The following is a 23,262-nucleotide window of genomic DNA, read 5'->3' on the forward strand; positions in this document are numbered from 1 at the left end:
TTTCTGAAAATCTTATACCCGCGAGCCTCCTTAAAAGGTCCAACATGAAAAATGTTAAAGACGAGAAAATAGCGTCCTTATTTATTAGAAAACAAACAAAAAAATAAGTCTGACTGACATGAACCAACAACAACCATTGTTCTACAGTCCACTGGGACAATTAGAAGATGACGGTGTTAACCATGTGTTTAAGACTTTAAGTGCTCAACCTTCCCCTAACCTGGAACAGTGGAGTAACAGCACATTTACAAAATAAACTAGAAATCAGTTGCAATTGGCTTAAGTCAAAAGATTGATATGAGGCTCAAAAACCACTAATAAAAACAATAGACACAGTGCATCAAAATATATCTGTATTTACAGTTTCTGAAATCTAGTTTGAAGCCAATTACGACAAATAGTTTAATTGGAATGAATTTTCATTGTTTTTAAAGGGGGAAATTGCTAAGAAATATGAAAACATGATTTTTTTCCCCAATCATTAATGAAAGTGAATGAAATAGTGAATTAATAATTCGCTTTAAACAGTCAATTTGGTTCAAACTTGCCAAAATAGGCTAAGAAACATTGCTGATAAAATATTCACTAGTAAGTGAATAGTTTGACCTCATTGAATCTGTATTCATGTGGCCTTCAATTTAAGGGCATATAATACAGTTACAGGGGAGGTAATAACATTTTTTTATCTATATTCGTGTACATTTGATAAATTAAAGTTATTTGAAAAACAAATTGGACAAATTTAAAGGACATTTATATAAAACAGAATTTACAAATAACTTTACAAAAAACAGCTTGTGTTTTTCTTTTAAAACAATGTATTTCTTTCGAAAAGAAAAATACATCCAAAAATCCGAATTTTGAGCAAATATATAAAATTTGGACCTTATTTTACTCAAAAAGTAGCATATGAAGGTATATTTTTTATAACATATTTGATTTTTAATCAGGCAAAAAATACCCTATATGCAAAATGTCAGCAAAATTTCAATGGGATGGAAACTGTATCGTATTGCCCTTAACTCCTACTTGACGCCATCACGAGTTGGTTGACCGTTATGGAATAACCATTTCACAAATGATATCGGATATGTTCCTCACGTCGTAACTACAATCCCCTTCCCTTTCATGAATTTGACCTACCGAATTAGACTATTTACCGGATTTGTAATCACATAAGCAACACGACGGGTGCCGCATGTGGAGCAGGATCTGCTTACCCTTCCGGAGCACCTGAGATCACCCCTAGTTTTTGGTGGGGTTCGTGTTGTTTATTCTTTAGTTTTCTATGTTGTGTCATGTGTACTATTGTTTTTCTGTTTGTCCTTTTCATTTTTAGCCATGGCGTTGTCAGTTTGTTTTAGATTTATGAGTTTGACTGTCCCTTTGGTATCTTTCGTCCCTCTTTTAGAGATGAATGGTTGCGTATGAACTAGGTAGATGTATTTTGCCATAAAAAGTAAAACAATGTCAACATTGATGGTAAAAAAGGGTAAACCATTTAGTTGATTGATTCGATCTACAAGGACTCATTAAAATAAGGATTAACATATTTTAACCTATATAAATATGCATTCAAACAGACCTAGAATAAAGTACTTAGTCACTTGAATAAAAAGAGTTAGGAAGGTTAAAATTAATAAGAGCATTAAGGACCTAAAAATTTCGATAGGCTTTGCTTTCAAATAAAATATATTTAAAAGAAAATGTGGAGTAAACCAATCAATGAGAAAAGTAAAATCTAGACATAGTAAAAGAGCCGCAAGTCTCCATATCAATGTTGTCATTCTGTAAAGTATTTTAACTTCATCTATTTTTATGCCCCATTTATGGTCATTATGTTTTCTGCTCTGTGCGTCTGTTCATCCATTTGCTTGTCTTCTGTTCGTCCATTTTTTTGTTCGTTCGTTCGTTCGTTCGTTCGTTCGTTCGTTTGTCCGTCTGTCTGTCCCACTTCAGGTTAAAGTTTTTGGTTGAGGTAGTTTTTGATGAAAAGTCCAATCAAATTTAAATTTAGTACACATGTTCCCTATGGTATGATCTTTCTAATCTTAATACCAAATTATGGTATGATCTTTCTAATCTTAATACCAAATTAGAGTTTTTACCCCATTTTCACGGTCCACTGAACATAGAAAATGATAGTGTGGATGGGGCATCCGTGTACTGGGGACACATTCTTGTTCCCTCTTTTTTGCACAAATTTCGTCAATGGACACATCAAGGATTTGTATAGATAACTATCCTTGGACACATGCAATAAATAATTTATTAGATCCTACCAAATAAGTACAGTGTGATCACAATACTCAGAGAAATTTTGGTACCAGGATGAAAAAATTCCATACAAAGAGACCAGTTGTGTCAAAAAAAGTTTTGTCAAACACAGCTAAGGTAATCTATGCCTGCGTTAGAAAAGCCTTAGTATTTCAAAAAATTCCAAAAATTTGTAAACAGTAAATTTATAAATATATTAAAAACCATATCGATGACAATTCATGTCAGCACAAAAAGAAACCTTTGCTGTGTCAAATATTTAATCACAATCCAAATTCAGAGCTGTATCAAGCTTGAATGTTTTGTCCATACTGGCCCCAATTGTTCAGAGTTGGACCTCTGATTGCGGTTGTATCAACCTGCGTCCTGCGGAGCATTTTATTACCAATCTATGATTAGCGCGGGAAAATGTCTACGGAAATTGCCGGAAAACGACGATTGACCATGTGATTGTGAAAGCGAAACTAGAACACGCGAGTGATTTCGTCTTGTTCACAGAAACCCTGAGGCAACGAGGTTTGCTCCTGTTTTGTTAACAGTTGTTGCATGTGATATATTAATATATTTGCAACAAAAGATTGTCTATATAAAATTTACACCTAGAGTAGAAACTGAAGCTATGTAAGATCATATAAGAGGGGGGATAGGACCTTTATCGGGACTCCGGGATCGGGTGTTTTTAAGCTCGGGATTTCGGGATTTATCCCTTCGGGATCCGGGAATTCTTTATTTCGAATTTCGGGATCCGGGATTTTTATTTATTTAAATTCGGGACCTCGGGATTTCGTGTTTTTAAGCCCGGGATTTCGGGATCATGACCCCTCCTATCCCCCCTCATATAAGCCAAAAACTGCAAAAACTAAAATATGTGTTCAGTCACTGTCACTATTATTAAAGTCTTGTTTAACAAGTTAGGATCTGTACCAAGAGTCAGTTTTCAAAGTGACAGTCAAGTTTCTCAATGATCCATCCTAAAATACAAGCTTGGCATAACCTTCCCATCTGATATTTTGTAAATATTTATTTATAATTTTAATTTTAAATTATGTAATTTATGAGAATTGTGAAATTATTGCATATGCTTTATATATGAATCCAAATGATTATATGTAGAAAGTAAAGATTATAGACAAAGATCACACAAGAGGAAGAGATTAAACAAGATATATGCTAAATAAAATTAGGGTCTGAAAAAAGTCCAGGTATGAAAATTTCTTGCTGCTATTTGTTTCATATTCGTGTCAGTGATTTTGATTTCCTGGTGCGTAAGGGAAGGGACTGTGGGCCGATGCATTTCGAAAGAAAAGTTCGTGAAATGCTAGCATTGGGGAAAATAAACTAATCTGTTTATACAGAGGGCTCATAGCATAAACTGTGTGCAAAAGGGGGGGGGGGCTGCCCCTGAAGAAAATTATTATTATTATTATACAAATATGGCTGTTAGTTTTCTCGTTTGAACTGTTTTACATTGTCATATCGGGACCTTTTATAGCTGACTCTGTGTTATGGGCTTTGCTATATTTATTTGCTATATAGTTTACACCATGAATAGTTATAGATAAAATTAGAACTTAATTTCAGTACAATAAATTTTAGTAGAGGACTATGCTATATTTTGATGCTTTTTCGTGTCAAATTTTCCATGTTGCCAATTTTTAAAGAACAAAATGCATATTATTTCAACTTCTTTGTTGTAAATGATTGAAAAAAATACATGTCTAAGAAATTTGAAAAGAAAGAGTTAAATGGAATGTACATTTTTTTTTACCACTTACCTATTAGACCAACTAGATTTGTAATAAAATTTGAAAATTTTATTACTCAAAAAGTACTAACTGGAAATACACAATTTTTTTCACAGCGTTAACTTTGATTATGATATTTATCAAATTCATTGCTATTTTTAACTTGTATCACATGTTTTGGGAATAATTCCAGAACAAGATTTCAATGAGACTGAATGAGACTGAAACGTCAAAAGAATACATCTTTAAGTCTAAAGATTAGTTGACCAATATTATAAGAAATATATAAATATCAACTTTATGTTACCCATTATAATTCTTGACTGAACTGGTAAATAAAGTCCAATAGTATCGTTTGAGTTATTCCCCTTAGATAAGGAAACTAATATTTCTGAAATGTAATTTGTTAGGTGTTCAAACAACCAACAATAAATTCATTTAATACTACTATGCAAGAATCCCCCTCCCCTCCCATTAAAAAAATAGAACTTGCATTTCAAAAACTATAGTTTAAAAATGATATAGTTTGTCTTATGTATTAATGCATTTCTAGATTTTTTATTAAGCATGTGCTGCAAAAATTTGAAATTAGTTATAAGTGTAAAATGATAACCGTTTAAAATTCTAAAGATTCATAATGCTGTACTTTTATATTGACCAACAAAAATTAGGGACTAAAAAAAAGAAAAAATGTAATGAAATTCCAACTAATATGGTCATGTAATAAAAAACGGTATTTTTTTTACATTTCACTTAAGTCTATTCCAGACTGTCTTAATTGCTTTACTAAAAATTCCTTAAAAGTTTGAGAAACTATAGCCTCAACTATATTCCGGCTTTTTTTTAACAGATAAAATGTGTTTAAGTGTTTGCAAGTGCTAAAATTACAGAATTCTTGAAATGACACAGTTCAGTGAAAATTCAATATGCTAACGAAAATTTTCATGACTTTAAAATTGAAAGTTATGTAACAGAAAATAAAGGAATGAATAATATGCCGATAAGAGTTTCTCTTAAGTTTTTAAGCACTTTGAAGGACTTTTAGTTAATCTACACTTTAATATACACTCTTAACCTTTAATAAACACTCTTAACCTATTCACTTCAATGACAAAGTTCCTAAAATGATTACCATATGTTATTGGTTATGATATCTTTTTATTTTTCCATTAATTTAGCAATATTAATCTATTAAAGATAAAAGTAACATACATGTATAGTATGGGACCTATAACTTACTAAAAATCACATCAATTGGTCAATGGTGTATAGTCTCATTGACATTCATACCATATTTTGTTATTACTTTAATACTGAGATTCCTTCAAAAATATGTGGAAAAAAGTAAGCAAGGAATTAAAGAATGAATCAAGATTGAAGATGTGTAAATACACCCCTCATATATATATTAATAGCTTATTATTTCATAAAACTAAATTTCTTACAATTTGGCAAGTGTTAAGAACTAAGGAATTTAATAAGATTTTATTTTCTCATAGATATGATTGCAACCAGCCTCCATCCATTATATTATAATGTCATGAATGTTATTACTGTTTGGTATGGCTAATTTGATGCAACGCTACTACCCTCAATTATTCCCTATCAGAAATTAAATCTTATAAACCTTAAAATATGTTCTAAATATCTAGTTAATATATTTTTTTCTTTGATAAATGATATTGTCTGCGTAATAGTAGCTTTAGATTATATATCAAGATGAAAAGAATTTGTAGTTGATATTTAATATTAAGAAAGAACAAATATGATATAGATGAGACATTAATAAGGCCAATCGTAATTTTGTTTGTCACAGTCCAACAAATCTTAAAAAGACCATTACAATCCCAAATTATGAAAGGTTGACTAAAGTGGTGTCCAGGGTGTTTAGGTGAATAAAAAAAAACCAGAGTGTCAGGAGAGAATATAACTAGATGAGGGTTGTATGTCATTTGATAGTTGTCTACAATTGTAGTTCAAGTTTGGACATTGTATTATTAGTTGCATACACCTTCCCTATTTATTTCTTCATGTTTAGGTAAAGTATTATTTTTGTCAAGTCAAAAATGAGTAAGTTTGAAGCTGTTGAATTGAAGAAATAATAATGTCCATATTAATTATTTTGAGTTTTTATGGTATGATTTGTCCTAGAAGTGAGTATATTACACTAAATATTTTATTGGGCACTTCTTGTTGTTTATAATTCTGACAAAAAAGACAGTGACCAAAGATCTACCATTAATATCACCTATTAAAATGAATAAAAGCAAAATTCTTGTTTTGGATATAAAATAGAAGATTTGGTATGATTGCTAATGAGACAACTCTTCCACAAGAGACCAGAATATACAGAAATAAGTCTCTGTACAGCTTCAACTATGAGCAAAGTCCATACCGCATATTAAGCTAAAAGGCCTAGAAAGTACAAATGTAAAACATTTCAAACAAGAAAACTAATGGCCAAATTTATGTACAAAATAATGTATGAAAAACAAATAATATATATATAGCACAGCAACAAACAACACCACTGAAATACAGGCACATACAAAATATGGCGGGGTTAAACATGTTTGGTGGGTGCCCAACCCTCCTGGAGGGTGTTCATTTACATGTGGTTGACTGATATTGAACTAAATAGATTAATGAGGGTTTGGATTGGGTTAAATGATTAAAGAATAATGCCCTTACAAAATGAAGATTAGAGAATAACGGGCAAAAAAAATGAAGATTAGAGAAAAAAAGGGGTTAATTTTTTGAAGATTAGAGAAAAGAGGGGTGAAAATTAAATGTTTACAGAATAACAGACACACCCCCCCCCCCCCTCATTAATATGTGACCTCCATATGACAAATCATTTAAAATAAAACTTTTTCTTATTGTAGGTGACAGAGTTGAATATTGACAATAACATTAGTAGCAAAAGAAGAAATATTGGTATATGTGTGTGTAAAACCAGTAAGTATTGTGTTTATCAGACTTGGTTTAAAATTGAGAATGGAAATGGGGAATGTGTCAAAGAGACAACAACCTGACCATAGAAAAAAACAACAGCAGAAGGTCACCAACAGGTCTTCAATGTAGATATATGTTTATATGGTTTTGTATTTAGTTGTTTCCTGATGTATTGTAGGAACTTCATTCAGAGATGGACTTATTGTCACCTCTATGATACATGTACTTTCATGTCTATATGTTATGCCTCCTGCAATTCTTTTAAAGAAACATCCCGCTGCAGCTCTTGAAATTAAGAACTTAAAGAGGACCTTATTTTGACTAATTTTTTCCTAAATATTTAAATTAAGAATGGAAAAATGAACGTGTCAAAAAGACAACAACCCAACCAAAGAGGAGAAAACAGCCCAAGGCCACTAATAAGACTTCAACACAGTACGAAATTCCAGCACTCAGAGGCTCTATTGCATATGTTCCTTTTTTAGAAGAACAGGACAGGGATTGCCATTTTTCTCCATCTGAAATTTGCACCTTGTTGAGATCAGTTTACATGGTGAAAGACACCAGAGTACTTTATATTTAATCCATGACCTTCAGTAAACTAACAGAAAATTATGCCACAGGCTGTAGGGTAATTATGCATGCCCGTGAATGAATAAAACAGATGCCAACCAAGATGTGCCATAACTTTTGACTACCATTGAAGACATTCCTGTTTGGGGATGGGCGCATGAACATGTGGCAGGGTTAAACAGTTTACCGTAGTAATGTTTTTTACTATTTTATTTTGTACAGAAAAAATTTCTTCAATATAAAAAATAAAGATCACAGGGCAAAAGACAGGTTTAAGTCATTTTGAGTAGAATTATAAGAAGGTCCATATTCATGTCTGCATCTGTTTCACCATTAAAAAACATAGTTTAACTATTATTTTCCTCCATTTATGAGAATCAAAACATTTGTGAATGAAATTCCACTTGCCTGTAAATAAAATGGAAATGTAGATCCCTTTACAAAATGTATATAAATGGTGAGAAATGAACTTATGCGAAGCATCAAAGCATACAATAGCTTACTACATGGTATGGCTTTTGCTCAATTTTGAAGAGTATCTAAACATCAATGTTATTTGGTCTTTTGTGGAAACTTGTCTCATTGGCAATCATACCACATCTTCTTTTTAGTATAATGAAGGTAAACATAAAACTCATTGTTGTAGATTGCATTGGTTAGGGTTAAGTGCAAATTTATGTTTCCATCCAAATAGAAATTAAGAATTAGTTTGTGTGCAGAATTAATTACCATAAACAAAATCAATTTTTGCTAAAACCATGAAAATTTGGTGACCACTGAAAAAAATGAATCTTAAGAATGTGCCAGGGAAGTTGAACCTAATCAATAAAGTCAAGTGTAAAGTAGGGATTACTATTTTTACAGCAAATGTTCCACCAAGATACATCTGTACACTACATTACTGGTATTACGTTTCTTACGTCTATATTTTTGGGGACCATCAGACTTCAGTGTATGGAAACATCACACTTTAGCGTGACCTTCAATCTTTAGCGTCCCCATCACACTTTAGAGTCCTACATATGGCTTAATTTAAACATTAGAAGATGTAGTATTTAATTGCCAATGAGACAACTCTCCACTAAACACCAAATGGAAATAGAATAGCTATAGTTATAGGGCATCATACAACCTTCAACAATGGGCAAAACCAATACTGAATAGTAAGCTATGTCCGTTAGTCTCTGATAATTGACTTTGGACACTCAAGAAAATGGCTGACATGATGATCAACTATTCCTCTCAACTTCAAATTATATAGTGTTAAGCAATTGACCATGTGCTTGTAATCATTGGAGTTATCCTTGTTTTCCCTCACAGTAATTTGGTTAAGACTCAATACACATTCTTGGACAATTTTTATATGAATGGACAAATAGATTATCCTTCGGTGAAATTATGTTCCCCTTACGTGTCCTCAGTGATGATATATTGTGTCATAATTGAAGTAGACATCCCATTTGTTGTTATTACAATTTACACCTAATTTAACTTGTTTTCTACCTATTAAATATATATAAAGATGAAATTTTATCCAATACACAAAAAAGGAAACCAACATTATTGAAAGGTAAGTAGTTCATTATTATTTCCTGCCCTACATGCCCTATGGCCATATCAAATTTAAAGATACAAAAAGTCAGTAATTACTACTCCACCTCTTTGGCTGCTTGTTGTTCTTCATGTTATGGTTATTAGTGATATTGTTGTTATTTGTGGTTTTGACAAGATTATTGAAGGTGCCATTAACAAAATTTAAAGTTAGAGTGACCACTTGTGTCATCCACAGTATTGTACCTTTTAATTTGACTTGATAAAATTATTTTATGATCAAATATGTGGTTTTGCTTGTTAACCATTGAAATGAGTTCATGAATTCACATTCTTGAGTAAAGTTTTTCCATATTATTCCTTATGGACTTGCATAATTGAAGAATATTGTACCATATTTGAGAGACACAAAAAAAACAGCATCTTTGAGATGACCTTGAGAGTTCTGAGAGAGGTTTAATAATGAGTGTTAACTGTATCGATCTTAACTTATTTTTAATACCATAGGCACAACACTTATTACAAAAGCCCAAAATATAGCACACTCTTCAAATTTTATCAGTGTGAAAAGCTCAATATGAATTCATTAACCTTAAATTAGCTTTTTGCAAGTGAAGTGTTGTTTATTGGCAAGGAAATACTATTTAGTAGTGTTTTTCTGTTTGAAGTCTTTTCTAACATAAGACAAACATGATAATAAAAATTGTGTTAATGTCATATGTTAGCATGAGACCAATGATCATTTATATGTTATTGATGGTTGGTCATTAAGGTTGGTCTAATCATTTTTCAAAAGTTAATGGGTTCATGTTCACCCATTCTGATAATTAATTGGGAAATTCCATTAACTTTTTAAGGACCATTTTTTTTTACCCCTGAAGAGATAGACAAGTTTTTGTTACCTTTAAAGTCAAATTATCTATTATTTAAGGGCGCTCGGGGGTCTAAATCAAATTTTTTATTTAATATAGGATTTCTCTATATTTTTCTATAAATGAACTTTAACTTACATGAAATAAAAAAATGGGGTCATCGTTCATTTACGCTCACAATCTGCTTTCGAAAGAAGCATACATTTTTGTTAATGTCCTTTTTTTCGCTTGAACTAATAAGAGAAATAGCGGTAATATCGAAATAAAAAAAGAACTAAATTACAGAAATCGTTTAAATTTCACAATTATTTAGTTTAAGTACAGCTTATTTGAAAACAACAATAAAAAATATAGGTCACCGATGAGTTAAAAAAGATTTTAAAATTTTAATGCCAAAAAAATGGCATTTTTGCACCAAAGGGAGATAATTTGGAGCTTTTTCAATGATATCTATATTTTAAAAGTAACCTGGGGCCAACAGGAATTGATCTTTTGGAATGATTTTTGTACCATATGATAAAGTAACAACTACAGTACTAAAGGTAATAAATAAATTTGTATTGGAAAATTAATGTTTAATTTTTTTCTGAAAATCTTATACCTGCGAGCCTCCTTAAAACTCTAAAACCATTCTTTTCAAAAATTATATAAGGTATTTATTGAAACCTTACATTGAATAACATAAAAACGCAACTTTATATTTTACACTAAAACAGTATTACCATGTCCTTGTCCAACTTTAAAAAAAAGTAAAATCACAAAAATACTGAATTTCAAAAAAAGTTCCAAACTGAAATTCCTGTATCAAATGACAAAATCAAAAGATCAAACACATCAAACAAATGGGTAACAACTTTCATATTCCTTACTTAGTACAGGCATTTTCTTATGTAGAAAATGATGGATGGAACCTGGTTTTACAGTCGCTAAACTGAATTCAAAGGATACAAGAATAGGCTCTTTGTCTAAATTGAACTTTTGCCAGAAATCAAAGTTCTATTTATCCAACTATGTTTTCCGTACTTTTTACACAAACAGTTTTTTTTATCCAATGTTGCATTGGTTATTAACAATTGTTGTAAAGCATCTTTTTGGTCAGCTGGTCAGTGCTATCATGATTTAATGACAGGACCACAGGGAACTAATCTGTTGAACAGAGGTGTGTCAATAAACTTAACATAAAATAAGTTGTTAACTACCTGTCCAGGTGAGATACAGGTAATAAAATCTGATGGACATTAATGTGTCTGATACATAAATCAAATTGACCAACCTTCTGGTCAAGCAACTGACCATGTCTAGTTTTAGTGTATATCTTTTTGATGTTTTGATAAGAGTTTTTAACCTTATATCTTTATCCTCATCAAAATTTGTCATGAAACAGACATAATTCATCATCGAGTATATTTATAACAGGGAAATAGACATCTGAATTAAAATATGGCTTTTTTGTTGTATTTACTTTGCTTGAAATACATTGCCAGCATTTAATTTATACAGGGACATGGTGTAGAATGTTTACCTTCACATGGACACTTATTTTTCTTCCATGAAAACTGTTATGCCATACTTCTCTGTATATGTAACCCCTCATCTGTTGTTAAATTTGAATTCTCCAGAATTTCTGAAGCAAATGAAACACAAATTTGCTTACCATATGTACCTTTATAAAAGCTTGTTGATTAATATGCTTTTAAACATGCCTCTGGGTGAGATATTTTCTTGTTGTGTCGAAGACCCATTGGTGGCCATCAGCTGTTTTCTGCTGTTTGGTTGGGTTGTTTTCTCTTTGATACATGCCGAGTGTCTGTGGCACATAGCAAGTATTTTGACTTTTGGTTCCAATAGGCCATCACAATTTTTGCTGCTAGGGATGGTCTTATACAATGAAAAATATAGGAAAATTTTCTGTTTGACTGCTTATAAATCTTCTTCAAATTATTTTATAATATTTGACCATTTAAACAAAATTATATAATGAGCCATTTGTTGAACCAGGAATAAAATTTGAAAAAAAGTTAGCATTTATGCAGACTTCTGTTGTTATTACGTTTTGTGATTCAGGTGCAAAACTTTTAAAAGTTGTGGGAGCACAGCAGTGATGATGTAATACTTTACTATGATTGTAACTTGTAGATTGTGGTGATATTTCGTTTATAGATCAAATAATATTCGCAGCTATAAAAATGTTGATAAAATTGGCCTATCAACAAAATAAAGATTTCTTAACTACTAAAACTTTGTAAATACCCTCATAACCATAAAATATATATTTAATGATTAAATTGTTTTAGAAGTCTAAGATTTATCTTTAAAAAAGTCTTAATATTCTCTGTGTAATAAGAAAATCGATTTCATTTTCAGATGCAAAGAATATTCTATACCGCAGCAGAAAAAAGAAAAGAAATAGAAAGTCTCTAGGTAAATTAGTTTAAACTACATTCTGGACTTCTTTTTTGAAAATTGTTTATGGTATTGACAAATCACTTTAGGTAGTGTACATATTCTAAGTTTAACATACAGCAATTGTATTCAAACACTTTATAAAAAAAATTCTGTGTCAAAAACCTCTTTACATTTATATGTCAGCCCTAAATTATGGTCTGTAATATATTTTTTGATTTTGTGGATCAACGGTCTGCAAATTATTAAAAAATTTCAAAAGGACGCAAGAGCTACAGTTTTGCTGCTATAAATTATGTTGCTTCTACAAAAATTGTAACTTATTGAACAAATGTTATTTAAAAAGCATCTAAATAATGAAAACAATTTGAATAATAAACCTACAACCACTAGAGAGGTTCTTGGTTCGGGATGGGTAAAAAATAAAAACTACACTTATAAATTTTAAGCATCTGAAACACTTTCATGGATTTACATTTATCAGGAACACTTAAATCTGATTTCTTAAAAGTCAAGGAGGTACATGAATGTAAACACTTAAACAGCTATATGAACAAAAAAAACTAAAATGATAGAACAATCCTTCTAAGGTCAACTTTGTCCAAGGATGTTGAAACTCCAACAATTTCAGAAGAAAGAAACCAAACTTTAATTTCAAGGAAGGGCCAGGAAGTGAAATGTACATGTTCTGTTTCTCTTTCACTTCATAATAACACTTTGTTTGAGTTAGCGACATAGTAAATTCCTTGTACTGATTTGTGTACTATGTAACCTTTTTATTTTGACAGTTTTTCCTTTGCATGACGATCCTACTTAAAAAGAAATGACACTCTTAATTGTTCAAGATGTATGTCAGTTAAAAACCTCGTAAATAGATTGATTGTTTAGCAGTTCATCTTTCATAAAGTTTTATTGTATACCTATTATGTTTGATTTCATGCACTCAACCTGAAGATTTTTTAATATAATAGTTGATCTTGGTTATTATATGTTTCACCGAGTATGAACTGTTATCTGATGAACTTATAAACTCGAGTTCTGAATGAATTCGGTTCTGGGTCAGACATTTATTGTCTGTCTGTTGGCTATGGAATGTTATTTCAGTTTTAAATATTTTGAATTTGTTTTTAAATGACCTAATATATTATTTATTTAAGTCACTTTAATTAAAAAGGTTAAAGATCTGATAAATGAATAATGAGCATGAACTCATATAAAAATTTGTTTGACAACAGGCAAAAAAGCGATACTTCAGTTTCATTTTCTGCCCTGTTTTTGTCTCCTTTATAATTAAATCATATAACAGGTGTACTTTGAAATCAGTTTTATTGAAATGTTTAGTATCATAAAATATTATGTGATTTTTTTTCTTGTTTCATATACCTGGTATTCCAAAATATCTGTTATTAGTTCCCTACTGATGTAGTCTTGTTTGAGGGGACTTTAGGTTTGCACTCCGTCTGTGAGTGGTCCATCTGTCAGTCTTGCAAATCAGTTTTCAACACATTTTTGTTTGTTTTTGAAGCTATTGATTTGAAAATAATTGGTGTATTGTTTTATCATCACAAGTTATAGATCAAGTTTGAATTTTGTTAATTCTTATGATATGCACTTTATTGGTTTGCTTATTGGCCCAGGAGAAGTACAAATATACTAGTTCACAGCAATGAAATCAAAGATCCTGTGGATTTGCATGTTAAATTTGGTTTAGATAAACTTCAACAGTACTTGTCATCTATTTGCTTTCAACATACTTGTGATCAAACTCCATCATAAAGTTAGAAATGTTTGTATATTAAAGTAATAAATTTTGTTGTTTACTAATCTACCCTACAATTACTCCCCAGCTTGCTCTAAATTTGATTTAGATTTAGATGTTATAAATCTGAATATTGGACAAATTATCAATATCAGGGTGTTGTAAATCATCTTATAAAAAAACAGACAAAATATTTATCAGTAATAGTGCATTTCGATATAGAACTGTTAGTTACTGTTATTTTGTAGGTTGTCCGAAGATCAGAATTGAAAGATATTTCAACAAGATTTCAAGTCCAAGGCAGGTATTTAGAATGTTTGAATAAAAAAAAACAGGAAGACTTATCATACACTTATAATATATTGCATTGCAAGAGATCAATGAATAATATCATGAACAAACTTTAAAATGTCTTCATGGCATGTGGAGCAGGATCTGCTAATGATTCTGGAGATTACCCCTGGTTTTGATGAGGTTCTAGTATCTTAGTCTTTAGTTTTCTTTAGTGTGTTATGTATGCTTTTGTTTGTATATTGTGAGTTTTAGTTTTTTTTACCATGGCATTGCCAGTTTGTATATTGGTGTTTTGGATTTTTTGCCATGGCATTGCCAGTTTGTCATAGAGTTATGAGTTTGAATATCACTTTGGTATCTTTCTCCTCTCTATCCTAGACACTATGTACTGTTATTTAATTTCGAAGTCCCTGATACCTAATTTTGATAAAACAAGTAGGTTGACGTCGTATTGAAAAAATGATGTCTCAAAAATGTGAATGCTATTTAAAGTCTTTGCCTTATTTTGAGTACATAAGCATTCCGTTAGATGGTAAACTTCTCAAATTTCTGATAAGCAATCAAAATCAATAAAAAAAGATAATTAAATTTATTTAAAGATAAAGTTATTTATCTATAGATGTCATGGTGTCATTGCCCTAGTATTACAGTCTCCTTTAAGGGGTATTTAATTGATTATCTGATAGTTTAATCCAGTTATCAACATACCACAGTTATACTTAATACTCTTATCTTTTTATTACTATTGTATGGTCAGGGTATTGTGTATTGGTCTTTGCTATATCATTGTCTTTATTCATATTGCTAACCATGTTCCTCAAGGCTTGTACTTATTTAAGAGACATTATTATTGGCTTCTTACCCCAGTTTGCTATAGCAAGTTAGGAACTATGGAGTTCATTAAATATAGAATGTGGAACCTTAAAACTAAAAACTACTGTTACCATATATTGGTAGAGGACTTCCAAAGGGTTAATTTTTAATCAATTGATTTGAATGGTTTCAAGTAGCTTGTACATGGTGAATTCCATTTTCACAACTCTTCATCAATATCAAAACAGCATTAGTTTACTACCTTCCTATAGTCCTAATTTGAGTTAATAATGATATTACCATCACTCTGAATCAATCCTCTGTTATCAGTAACAGTATGAACACTTATATTTTAAAGGAAAACTTGGCATGCATCATTTTTAGAGAGAATTATGACCATTGACTCTGTAATGAATCAAGAAGGAGTAAACGCAACAGCAAAGACTCCATTTTACTGATCCTAATGACATACCTGTCAACTGACTCGTATCCTGCGGGTCACACCCAAGAATTTCACCCCTATACCCAGGATTTTTTCGAATTCCCACCAGGTTTGAATAACCAGAACTTTCAGAGGTTCATATCTTTTTCTTGATTTTTTTTACTGCTGTTTTTGTGGCCTTGATGTATAGGTTATGTAGTTAATCAATGATATCATTGGAATTTAGGACAAATCATTTTAAAGGAAAGGAAATATTTTTTCAACCTGAAAGTATTTCATGGGCTGTAATGTGTCCTTTGTCACAATAACAGTTCTTGATGAAGTATGTACTGACTATAATGAATGACCGTATCAGATGAAATATATCATAAGGAAGACCAATTTGTTAGCTTTATGTTGTTGTGTAATCATGACTTATAAATCAAAAAAGCATGTTGTCATGATGGTTGACCTTCTTTGTGCAAAATTATTGACCTTCAACTTGCAAAATTTTATGAAAAATGTATTTTTCTGCACTTTTTTTTTGCTATTATTATACCCCACGCAACGAAGTTACGGAGGGTATAATGTTTTTGACCCGTCCGTCCGTCCGTCCGTCCGTCCGTCCGTCAGTCCGTCAGTCCTGTTTCTTGTCATCGCAACTCCTCTCAAACCACACAACAGAATTTCACGAAACCTTTTCAGATAATAAGGACATACTATGTAGTTGTGCATATCGACGGGAAATTGCGATTCAATTTTTTTTCTAGGAGTTGCGCCCCTTTGAACTTATTTACTCTAATGTATTACTGCAACAGTTTGTCATCGCAACTCCTCTCAAACCACACAACAGAATTTCACGAAACCTTTTCAGATAATAAGGACATACTATGTAGTTGTGCATATCGACAGGAAATTGCGATTCAATTTTTTTTCTAGGAGTTACGCGCCTTTGAACTTATTTACTTTAATGTACTACTGCAACAGTTTGTCATCGCAACTCCTCTCAAACCACACAACAGAATTTCACAAAACCTTTTCAGATAATAAGGACATACTATGTAGTTGTGCATATCGACGGGAAATTGCGATTCAATTTTTTTTCTAGGAGTTACGCCCCTTTGAACTTATTTACTCTAATGTATTACTGCAACAGTTTGTCATCGCAACTCCTCTCAAACCACACAACAGAATTTCACGAAACCTTTTCAGATAATAAGGACCTACTATGTAGTTGTGCATATTGACGGGAAATTGCTATTCAATTTTTTTTCTAGGAGTTACGCCCCTTTGAACTTATTTACTTTAATGTACTACTGCAACAGTTTGTCATCGCAACTCCTCTCAAACCACACAACAGAATTTCACGAAACCTTTTCAGATAATAAGGACATACTATGTAGTTGTGCATATCGACAGGAAATTGCGATTCAATTTTTTTTCTAGGAGTTACGCCCCTTTGAACTTATTTACTTTAATGTACTACTGCAACAGTTTGTCATCGCAACTCCTCTCAAACCACACAACTGAATTTCACGAAACCTTTTCAGATAATAAGGACATACTATGTAGTTGTGCATATCGACAGGAAATTGTGATTCAATTTTTTTTCTAGGAGTTACGCCCCTTTGAACTTATTTACTTTAATGTACTACTGCAACAGTTTGTCATCGCAACTCCTCTCAAACCACACAACTGAATTTCACAAAACCTTTTCAGATAATAAGGACATACTATGTAGTTGTGCATATCAACGGGAAATTGCGATTCAATTTTTTTTGTAGGAGTTACACCCCTTTGAACTTATTTACTTTAATGTATTACTGCAACAGTTTGTCATCACAACTCCTCTCAAACCATTTAACAGAATTTCACGAAACCTTTTCAGATAATAAGGACATACTATGTAGTTGTGCATATCGACGGGAAATTGCGATTCAATTTTTTTTCTAGGAGTTACGCCCCTTTGAACTTATTTACTCTAATGTATTACTGCAACAGTTTGTCATCGCAACTCCTCTCAAACCACACAACAGAATTTCACGAAACCTTTTCAGATAATAAGGACCTACTATGTAGTTGTGCATATTGACGGGAAATTGCTATTCAATTTTTTTTCTAGGAGTTACGCCCCTTTGAACTTATTTACTTTAATGTACTACTGCAACAGTTTGTCATCGCAACTTCTCTCAAACCACACAACAGAATTTCACGAAACCTTTTCAGATAATAAGGACATACTATGTAGTTGTGCATATCGACAGGAAATTGCGATTCAATTTTTTTTCTAGGAGTTACGCGCCTTTGAACTTATTTACTTTAATGTACTACTGCAACAGTTTGTCATCGCAACTCCTCTCAAACCACACAACAGAATTTCACGAAACCTTTTCAGATAATAAGGACATACTATGTAGTTGTGCATATCGACGGGAAATTGCGATTCAATTTTTTTTCTAGGAGTTACGCCCCTTTGAACTTATTTACTCTAATGTATTACTGCAACAGTTTGTCATCGCAACTCCTCTCAAACCACACAACAGAATTTCACGAAACCTTTTCAGATAATAAGGACCTACTATGTAGTTGTGCATATTGACGGGAAATTGCTATTCAATTTTTTTTCTAGGAGTTACGCCCCTTTGAACTTATTTACTTTAATGTACTACTGCAACAGTTTGTCATCGCAACTCCTCTCAAACCACACAACAGAATTTCACGAAACCTTTTCAGATAATAAGGACATACTATGTAGTTGTGCATATCGACAGGAAATTGCGATTCAATTTTTTTTCTAGGAGTTACGCCCCTTTGAACTTATTTACTTTAATGTACTACTGCAACAGTTTGTCATCGCAACTCCTCTCAAACCACACAACTGAATTTCACGAAACCTTTTCAGATAATAAGGACATACTATGTAGTTGTGCATATCGACAGGAAATTGTGATTCAATTTTTTTTCTAGGAGTTACGCCCCTTTGAACTTATTTACTTTAATGTACTACTGCAACAGTTTGTCATCGCAACTCCTCTCAAACCACACAACTGAATTTCACGAAACCTTTTCAGATAATAAGGACATACTATGTAGTTGTGCATATCGACAGGAAATTGTGATTCAATTTTTTTTCTAGGAGTTACGCCCCTTTGAACTTATTTACTTTAATGTACTACTGCAACAGTTTGTCATCGCAACTCCTCTCAAACCACACAACTGAATTTCACGAAACCTTTTCAGATAATAAGGACATACTATGTAGTTGTGCATATCGACGGGAAATTGCGATTCAATTTTTTTTCTAGGAGTTACGCCCCTTTGAACTTATTTACTTTAATGTATTACTGCAACAGTTTGTCATCACAACTCCTCTCAAACCATTTAACAGAATTTCACGAAACCTTTTCAGATAATAAGGACATACTATGTAGTTGTGCATATCGACAGGAAATTGCAATTCAATTTTTTTTCTAGGAGTTACGCGCCTTTGAACTTATTTACTTTAATGTACTACTGCAACAGTTTGTCATCGCAACTCCTCTCAAACCACACAACAGAATTTCCTGAAATTTGTAGATAATAAGGACATACTATGTAGATGTGCATATCAACAGGAAATTACGGGTCAATTTTTTTCTAGGAGTTATGCCCCTTTTAACTTATTTGCTTCAATGTACTTCTGCAACAGTTTGTCATCTCAACTCCTCTGAAAACACACAACAGAATTTCATGAAATTTTGTAGATAATAAGGACATACTATGTATATTGACAGGAAATTATTATTCAATATTTTTTCTTATACTTATTTAATTTCTCCAATGACAATGTGGGGACGTGGGGTATGTGAGCGTGCTCACTTAGTTTCTTTAATTATTGAAATGATTTTATTTCATGTATAGTAATTAAAGAACAGTTAATTTTAAGTTTCCTCTTGGTTGCCTCTTTACATAATAATTGCCTTTTTCATATTGTATATGCTGCAAATGGTGGCAGTTGTGTTATATCTGCACATCTAGTTCTCCTATGGCCATGGTCTTTCAGTTTTCATTTATTTTTTTCACAAATTGAAATGCCTTAGAGTCAGATAACAGCTTTGCATACAGACACTTCTAGGTCCTCTTTGGCCTACAACTTAGATTGGTTACTGTGATATTCTAATACCTCAGAGTTAAGTAACAGCTTTGGCCTGAGCACTTATTAATACAGTGAAAAGGGAATTTAATAAGTTTTCCAGTTGACAATTTATAGTCATTGAAAACCAATTTTTATCTGAACAGAAAAACTGACAAAAAATATATTAGTGATAGCTTTGTTAATTTCAGATTAAGTTTGGGAAATCATAAAGTGGTACAGTTAAACAGGTCTTGAATGAGAGATGTTTTCTTTTATACTGTATAAAAAACGAAATCATTCCACCTTACTCAACTGCATACTCATTGTTGAAGGTTATGACCTGCAGTAGTTTACATCTTCTTTTTTGTCTCTGTTGGATAGCTGTCTAATGGCATTCATTCCACATCTCAATATTATAATGACTCCTCTTTTTTCAAGTTCCTTTACTCTTTTTTCCATTTCTTTCATGTCTAATAACGGTAGGATAGATTTGCCACACTGAGATTCCCGGTAAAACTAAAACAAAGTGGATATCTTACACCAATTTTTCTTTTGATATTTGCATGCATTTATATCGGTGAGACAATGTTACTTGATAATTTTCATAAAGTTGTAATTCAGCCCTGTTTCAAATCAGTTTTGGATGTAATATCAATCTAAATGAAATGCATATATACATATAAGTCTAGACTCTCTGTACTGAACTATTGCCAATTGATGTTCTATAATCATCTGTTTACATACCAACTAGATGTTCAATTAAAAATTACGTAACTGAATTAAGTTTATATCCAGATTTTATAATGCATACCTGTTTCTGTGATATTTCATCAAAAATTTCAGAGCCGTAAAAGTTATTTCATCTTTTTGAACTATTTGTAAAATTAGTTGATTAAAATACAGCTGGGAACACCAAGAAAGATTGAGCTTAGCATATATTTCTGATGGTTTTCACGACCTATTCAAATGATTTAACCCTTTAACCCCCAATCCCGCCTGTAGGCGTGATGGCGACAACCATTTTTTGATGGCCCGTATGACCCTCCATACTTTTTTTGAACTGCCCCAGCTGAACTGTCATGATAGCAGGGACTTCAACCAAGCAGTTCATGGTCCATCAACTCTTCTCAGATGTCTGTTCATGAAAATATGGCACTTTGGAAGCCGTTTAAGAGTTCAAAATCGGAAAAACATGAAAAGTAGCCAAAATCAGGTGGGGGTGGGCATCTTTTGATGGCCACTACGTAACTGGAAGTGACTGTTGGTAAAAACTATTATCATATATGCATGCATAGGTGGTATAGGAACACAACGAGGTATAATATGGCCAAAAGGAATCTAGTCTGTAAAATCTAGGTCACCGTTTTGTCAAAAATCCATAAAAACGGACATTTAGGCAGACCTGACTTGACAATAATAAATCCCAAGCAAGACACTGAAGTCCAATATACTCCCAGCTAGCATGAATGGACTACTGTAACTATAGGGTAATACTTGAATGACAAAAAAACACAGTCGTGTCAGTGTTCACCTCTCAAGGTCGTTTTGAAATCGGAAAATAGACGGAAAATTACCATTTTTCACTGGGGGTGGGTTCAAACCCACGAGAAAATATTCCACCTCCCACCCCACCCCCCACCCATGCCAGCCGCCCCCAAATCCCAATAAGTAGTTTAATAGATGAGCATCAGTTAAAGCATCAGGAGTTTGCTCATTTGCATAAAAAATTTGGTGCACACTGAATAACGCGCGTAGCGGGTTATTGAACAGTGTGCACCCCATTTTTTATGTTATTTCGAATAGACAGTAAAATATTAAAGTCATTTCTTATAATTTAATTCTAAATTCCATTTTAAACCGTAGAAAACCATGAAAAAACGTTGATGACGTCACGGTCACATGACTAAATTATGTCTATGGGCTGATAACAAAATAATGTCATAATGTCAGAAGACGCGTTACATCCAAAATTAAATTATATTCAGTTATACATAATTATGGTTATCATTAACTGTATTATTACACAAGGACAATACTATATAGTGTCATGTTAAGAAATCGCCTGGCTTATTGATAATGATTGCACTCCCTGTCATAGCTAGGAATATCCATTGCTTAAGCAGGTACAATAACTGTTACCTATATCAGATCTTTCCTATTTAGAAAGAAAAAAATGTGGATTTATAAAACTCTTGCTGGAATGGCAGAACAACTGGTTAAAAATGTTTCTATGTGCCTTTTAAAAATCTCCAATTCATCTTTTTCTTCTTCAAAAATTTGGATTGCGTCTCAAATGTTTGGTAAATATTTATTCATTTGCATACATTGGAAAATAGTTGAGCATTATTAAGGAAATTTTCGACCTTGTAGTAATGAAAAATATAAGCTATGGTGAGAGGGTTTAAGTACAATACATATATATACTCTTTTGTTGACAGTGTATAAATTATTTTCTGTTTATCACAGATTCTCAATCTATTTGATGGTCAGTAGAGCTTGAGACAATTATTATATTACAGGTTTCCTGTTTCTGATCTTGTGTGATTATAAACCTAGGATTACCTAAGTAAAGGTTCATATAGACAAAGATTTTCAGGTGAGTTTCATTTTTCCTGATTTAAAGATTAAAGGATGGGTAAAAAAAAAACATGCCAGTAGCTAAAACATTATATTTTTGTATAAAAACTGCAAAGAAGATTTATATTTATATGGTTTGTGGTCTGAGGTTATGGCATGTACAATTGCCTTAAGTGAAGGAAGGATGTGGGTTTGTAACCCAGCCAGTCAAACCAGAGTCTTTGATATTGGTATTTTTTACTTCTCCTTTAGACATACAGCATTGATGAGTCACTTCAAGGCCTTTTATAACTGACTATGCGGTATTGGTTTTGCTCATTGTTGAAGGCCATACGGTGACCTATAGTTGTTAATTTTTGTGTCATTTTGGTCTCTTGTAGAGAGTTGTCTCATTGGCAATCATACCACATCTTCTTTTTAGCTCACCTGGCCTAAAAGGCCAAGTGAGCTTTTCTCATCACTTGGCGTCCGGCGTCCGGCGTCGTCCGTCGTCCAGTGTCCGTCGTCGTCGTTAACTTTTACAAAAATCTTCTCCTCTGAAACTACTGGGCCAAATTTAACCAAACTTGGCCACAATCATCATTGGGGTATCTAGTTTAAAAAATGTGTCCGGTGACCCGGCCAACCATCTAAGATGGCCGCCATGGCTAAAAATAGAACATAGGGGTAAAATGCAGTTTTTGGCTTATAACTCAAAAACCAAAGCATTTAGAGCAAATCTGACATGGGGTAGAATTGTTACACAGGTGAAGATCTATCTGCCCTGAAATTTTCAGATGAATCGAATAACCCGTTGTTGGGTTGCTGCCCCTGAATTAGTAATTTTAAGGAAATTTTGCTGTTTTTGGTTATTATCTTGAATATTATTATAGATAGAGATAAACAGTAAACAGCAATAATGTTCAGCA

General features: G+C 32.4%; 1 protein-coding gene across 1 annotated transcript in view; it reads left to right on the forward strand.

Annotated features, from left to right (window-relative positions):
- Positions 1–2,718: 2,718 nt before the first annotated feature.
- Positions 2,719–23,262, forward strand: part of LOC139527952 (dystroglycan 1-like) — an 87,769-nt gene continuing 67,225 nt past the window's right edge. The window contains exons 1-5 of the mRNA XM_071323695.1: positions 2,719–2,793; positions 6,908–6,980; positions 12,338–12,394; positions 14,384–14,435; positions 22,297–22,373. The gene's annotated coding sequence lies outside the window, so the exon portion shown is untranslated. The remainder of the gene's footprint in view (positions 2,794–6,907; positions 6,981–12,337; positions 12,395–14,383; positions 14,436–22,296; positions 22,374–23,262) is intronic.

Source organism: Mytilus edulis, chromosome 1 (assembly GCF_963676685.1).
Source record: "Mytilus edulis chromosome 1, xbMytEdul2.2, whole genome shotgun sequence".
In the NCBI taxonomy this organism is placed as follows: domain Eukaryota; kingdom Metazoa; phylum Mollusca; class Bivalvia; order Mytilida; family Mytilidae; genus Mytilus; species Mytilus edulis.